The sequence below is a fragment of the Sorghum bicolor genome, chromosome 10 (genome assembly GCF_000003195.3).
Source record: "Sorghum bicolor cultivar BTx623 chromosome 10, Sorghum_bicolor_NCBIv3, whole genome shotgun sequence".
In the NCBI taxonomy this organism is placed as follows: Eukaryota; Viridiplantae; Streptophyta; class Magnoliopsida; order Poales; family Poaceae; genus Sorghum; species Sorghum bicolor.
In genome coordinates, this window is record NC_012879.2 from 43,049,475 (window position 1) to 43,055,474 (window position 6,000).

The following is a 6,000-nucleotide window of genomic DNA, read 5'->3' on the forward strand; positions in this document are numbered from 1 at the left end:
CTTATGACGACCCAGACAGCATGCTCCCTCTGACCTTCAATCCATTCGACGACGCTCTTGATAGGGACAATGAGGTGATGATGGCAATCGTGACTCCCAGAGCCATACCAGTGAACTTCTTCGGCAGCACAAAAACCTCTCCCCAAACCTATGAATTCTACAACCCATCGGCATTAGCTCGCCAGCTGGCTTTCGGCCAATTGCCGATCGCACTTCCTTATGCCGATGTAATAAAGCCCAGAGAACCCATTGCTAACCTCCTCGAGTGGACCCGAGTAGCCCAGTTACCACCAAATGCCGATACAGATGTAGATCTATCAGAATGGGTTCCAGCTGCCTTTATCACTCAAGCATACAAGCTATGGTGGGCAGAATGGAAGGAGAATTTATTCTGCAGATCGGCTCTCTCATACCGCGGCATGATCGACTCCGAATATGAAGTTCCTGACGACATTGTAAGTGCTTTGAACCGATGTCTCATTTTCCAATACTATTCTCATTGATAATTTACCCCCGTATTCTTTTTGCAGATTGATAACATCCCCCCATCGGTCAGCAGGAGTGGCAAGCCGATCGACTTATTCCCATCAGGCCCGATCTCCTCAATCGGCCACAATGCTCCCACTCTGGCCTCCATCGTACATCGGGGTGCGCGTCTCAAGAAGGTTACTACCAGGAAAACTCAGACATCTCCACCGGTAACTGCTTCCACTCTGGCGCAAGCTTTCAAGGCAATCTGTTTAAAACCCCTTTTTATTTATGCTGACTTATCTTTATATCGGTTGTCTGTGCTTATAAACTCTTTATTGTTGTTGCAGCAAACTGGTACATCGGCAAAAGCCAAACGTCAAGGTGCCGATCTCCCCCAGTCTAGCCAGCCAAAGAGGAAAGGCGTCCAAGGCGTCAAGACTGGACCAAAGCGTCAGAAAGTGGCAACTTCTCCTCCTCCTCCGGTGTTTCCAACCCCGGTGGGATCTTCTCCTTCCCCTCCAGGAGCCCAAGCACAGCAAGGAACATCTCCTCAATCAATACAGGAAGCACTACAGACCGAAGAACCTCAGCAAGAAGTACCTCGAACAGCAGGCGCATTATCTGACGTAGGCGAACAAACAACTGGCCCGGCAGGTCCAGTTATATCATCGGCGGTCTCCTCAATCCAAACAACTGTTGTTCCAATTCCGGGTAACATATCCCAACAATACTCCTACCGATAAACTTATCTTCATTTCTTCTTATAACCCTTCCTGTCTTCTTTCAGGCGATATCATTCTATCGGCAACATCCGCCGATCAACCTGCAGCTCTATCGGCCTCTCTGAGTCAAAGGCAGGAAATTGCCCTGAAGCAAGTAAGTCATCCACCTTTCAATCGGTATCATCCGCTGATGTCTTGACCATAAAATTGACTTATTTCATCTTCAGGAACAAGATTCTCCCGACAGCTTATTTTCCTTCGCCATTGATATCTTTGAAGAAGAGGGCGAGGAAGCAAGCTCTTCTCAGGCAGTTGGAATCGTATCGGCAGAAACCAAAGCTAGGCTGGAGGAGTTGTCGGCCATACTTCATCAAGACACAACCCAACTGGTCGATGATTCCGACCCAGCCAAAGCTCTGTTCAAGACCCTTAGAGGCCAAATCCCTGCCGATGCCGAGGAAGCACTCTTCCACGCCGCACATCTAGAAAGCCGGCAGTTACAGTACCAGAGAGCTACCCGGCGCCTTGCCGACAGAGCTGCTCAAGTCCAACTTTCTGAGGAGATGGCAAAAGAAAAACTCTTAGCCGATGAGAAACATAAGAGCATCGGCATCTTAAAGTCCTCAGGTGACGCACTGAAGCAGAAAATGTCCGATCTATCGGCCAAAAGAGAAGCTCTGCTGGCTGAACTCAAGCAAGTGGAAGACGCCCTGTCCCAAGCCCAACAGGAAGATAGTCAGCTGCCGGAGGCCATCAAGCATCTTGAACAGGAACGAAACATCCATGGTCGTAAAGCGCTGCAACTGAAGAGGAAGCTGAAGCCAATTGAAGGTTCTGCCGACGATGATATCAAAGAGATAGAGACAGCCAATCAGATCCGGCTGCGCGCCATATCGGCAATCCAAGCGCTGCTGAACATCTGAAGCTTTTATCGGCAACACACCTTTTTCTTCCTGCTTTTGGCTTTTAGTCTAGCCGATAAGACTGTTATCGGCGTTTTTTGAAACATTAAGTCTGCCCTCAAACATTTAAATCCAGCCGATAGGAGTGTTATCGGCACTTAACTTTTATGCATCGATCCATATGCTGGGGTAGTACTTTTTTAAATATTTGCCATTCAATGCTCTGGGAAATTCAACTCCTTCGAGAGTTTCTAGAATATAGGCGTTGCCAGGAGCCGAGTGCCTTATCCGATAAGGACCTTCCCAATTAGGAGACCACTTCCCAAACTTTGAACTTTTAGTCCCGACTGGCAAAATCAACTTCCATACCAAATCCCCATCGGCAAACTCCTTAGCCTTCACCTTTTTATCATACCATCTGGCAACTCTCTTCTTATTCTCTTCTATACTCATTAAAGCCTTTAACCGATGCCCTGCTAAATCATCTAACTCATCGGTCATTAAAGTGGCATAATCATCGGCAGCCAATTGATCTTGAAAAGATAATCGCCTAGATCCAGCCTTAATCTCCCAAGGCAAAACTGCATCATGTCCATACACCAACTGATAAGGTGACACCTTGGTTGATCCATGACAAGCCATCCGATAAGACCACAGTGCTTCATTTAACAATGTATGCCACCGCCTAGGATTTTCTTCAATCTTTCGTTTAATAAGCTTGATAATTCCCTTGTTAGACGCTTCGGCCTGCCCATTGGCTTGAGCATAGTAAGGAGAAGAATTCAACACTTTAATTCCCATACTGATTGCAAATTCATCGAACTCCCCCGACGTGAACATGGTGCCCTGATCGGTAGTAATCGTTTGGGGAATCCCAAATCGGTAAACAATGTGCTCCTTCACAAAATCAATTATATTGGCCGATGTGACTTTCTTCAAAGGAATAGCTTCGACCCACTTGGTGAAATAGTCAGTGGCAACTAGAATGAATTTATGCCCTTTGCTAGACGGTGGATAAATCTGGCCGATCAGATCGATAGCCCATCCCCGGAACGGCCAGGGTTTTATTATAGGATTCATAGCCGATGCGGGTGCTCTCTGGATATTACCGAACTTTTGACAACTTTGACATCCCTTGAAATATTTAAAACAATCTTCAAGTATGGTTGGCCAAAAATATCCATTCCTTCGAATCATCCACTTCATCTTAAAAGCTGATTGATGCGCTCCACACACTCCTTCATGGATTTCCCCCATCAAACTTCTGGCTTCATCATCACCCAAGCATCGGAGAAGAATTCCGTCGATAGTCCGATAATACAATTCATTTTCAAGGATCACATACTTGGTTGCCTGAAATCGGACCCGTCTTTCAACCTTTTTGGATGGATCTTTTAGATAATCAATAATTTCTTCCCTCCAATCACCGGCAGTGACTGCCGATGTTGCATTAATCATTGGCTGATATCCCGAGGCATGCTGGGCTAACCGATTAGCGTCTTCATTATGCAATCGGGGAATATGCTCCAATCGGAAGTTCTTGAATTCCTTCAACAGTTGCATACTTCTCTCGAAATAGGTTATGAGAACCTCACTTCGGCACTCATAGCTTCCAGCCAATTGATTTATAACCAACATGGAATCTCCGAATACTTCAACAGCATCAGCGCGAACTTCTCTTAGCAACTCCAATCCCTTGATCAGAGCTTGATACTCAGCCTGATTATTTGTTGATGTAGCAACAATCGGCAAGGAAAATTCATACTTCCTCCCCCTAGGAGAAACTAACACAATGCCGATTCCTGCTCCCCGATCACAAGTAGATCCATCAAAGAAGAGCGTCCAGGGTGCAACTTCCAAGGTTTCCACTAGGCCGCAATGTTGAGTCACAAAATCAGCCATAACCTGCCCTTTGACCGCCTTAACCGATTCGTAACGCAAATCGAATTCCGACAGCGCTAAAATCCATTTACCGATCCTACCACTCATAATCGGCATAGATAGCATGTATCGGACCACGTCATCTTTGCAAACAACAGCACATTCGGCCGACAACAGATAATGTCTCAGCTTGATACATGAGAAGTATAAGCACAAGCACAGCTTCTCTATGGCCGAATACCTGGTTTCAGCATCAATCAACCTCCTGCTCAAATAATAAATTACTCTCTCCTTCCCTTCAAATTCTTGAACTAAAGCTGAACCGATAACCGATCCATCGGTAGACAAATACAATTTGAAGGGTTTCCCTTGTTGGGGTGGAACTAAAACTGGAGGATTCACTAGATATTTTTTGATCTCATCCAGAGCCAACTGCTGTTCTTCTCCCCAAACAAACTCCTGATCGGCTTTCAATTTAAGAAGGGGACTGAAAGCACGAATCCTCCCAGATAAATTCGATATAAATCTTCTGATAAAATTCACCTTGCCAATCAAGGATTGGAGCTCAGTTTTATTGGTAGGGGCCACTATTTTATTGATGGCATCAATAGACCTTCGACTAATCTCAATACCCCTCTGATGTACCATAAAACCAAGAAACTGCCCCGCCGATACGCCAAATGCACACTTGTTGGGATTCATCTTTAATCCATGCTTCCTGGTGCACTCCAACACTTTTCGTAAATCGGCAAGATGCTTTGAGAAATCTCCAGACTTAACCACCACATCATCAATATAAATTTCTACGATTTTGCCGATGAACTCATGAAATATGAAGTTCATAGCCCTTTGATAAGTAGCACCAGCATTCTTTAACCCAAAAGTCATGACTATCCATTCAAACAATCCAACATGACCAGGACACCTGAATGCGGTTTTTGGAATATCCTCTTCTGCCATGAATATTTGATTGTAACCCGCATTACCATCCATGAAGCTGATGACCCGATGGCCAGCCGCAGCATCAACCAGTAGATCGGCGACAGGCATTGGATATCCATCCATCGGCGTAGCTTTATTGAGATTCCTGAAATCAATGCACACCCGAAGCTTCCCGTTCTTCTTGTAAACCGGGACGACATTAGAAATCCATTCGGCATATCGACATTGCCGAATAAACTTAGCTTCAATAAGTTTAGTGATTTCGGCCTTAATATCAGGTAGAATATTAGGATTACATCGGCGGGCTGGTTGCTGATGTGGCCGAAATCCAGACTTGATGGGTAACCGATGTTCAACAATCGATCGGTCTAAACCAGGCATCTCTGTATAATCCCAAGCAAAGCAATCTTTATATTCCTTTAACAAACTAATTAATTGCCGTTTACACTCAGGATCTAGTCTAGCGCTAATAAAAGTAGGCCTAGGCTTATCACCACTACCTATATCTACTTCTACCAAATCATCGGCCGATGTGAATCCCTGGCCCAATTTTCCATCATCGGCGAATCTATCCATCAAAAACCATCGTCAGAACCGACTGCTTGGATCGGTGGAATCTCATAATCGGCAACTTTGAGAAAATCTTTCTCCCAAACTTCTCCTGAAATGCACCTAGTTTTTTCATAAGTATCCGCTTCTGCCGATGCGATAACATAAGAAGAATCCCCTGGGACGATCTCAATCTTGTCACCTACCCACTGAACCAAGCACTGATGCATTGTAGATGGGACACAACAATTGGCATGAATCCAATCTCTCCCCAATAATAAATTGTAGGCACCTTTCCCGCTGATCACGAAAAAGGTTGTCGGCAAGGTTTTGCTGCCGATGGTCAACTCTGCACATATCGCCCCCTTGACCGGAGACACGTTTCCCTCAAAGTCTTTGAGCATCATATCGGTCTTGGTCAAATCTTGGTCCCCTTTCCCAAGCTTCCGATATACTGCATATGGCATAATATTAATAGCAGCTCCACCATCAACTAGGATCTTAGTCATTGGCTGCCCATCAACCCTTCCTTT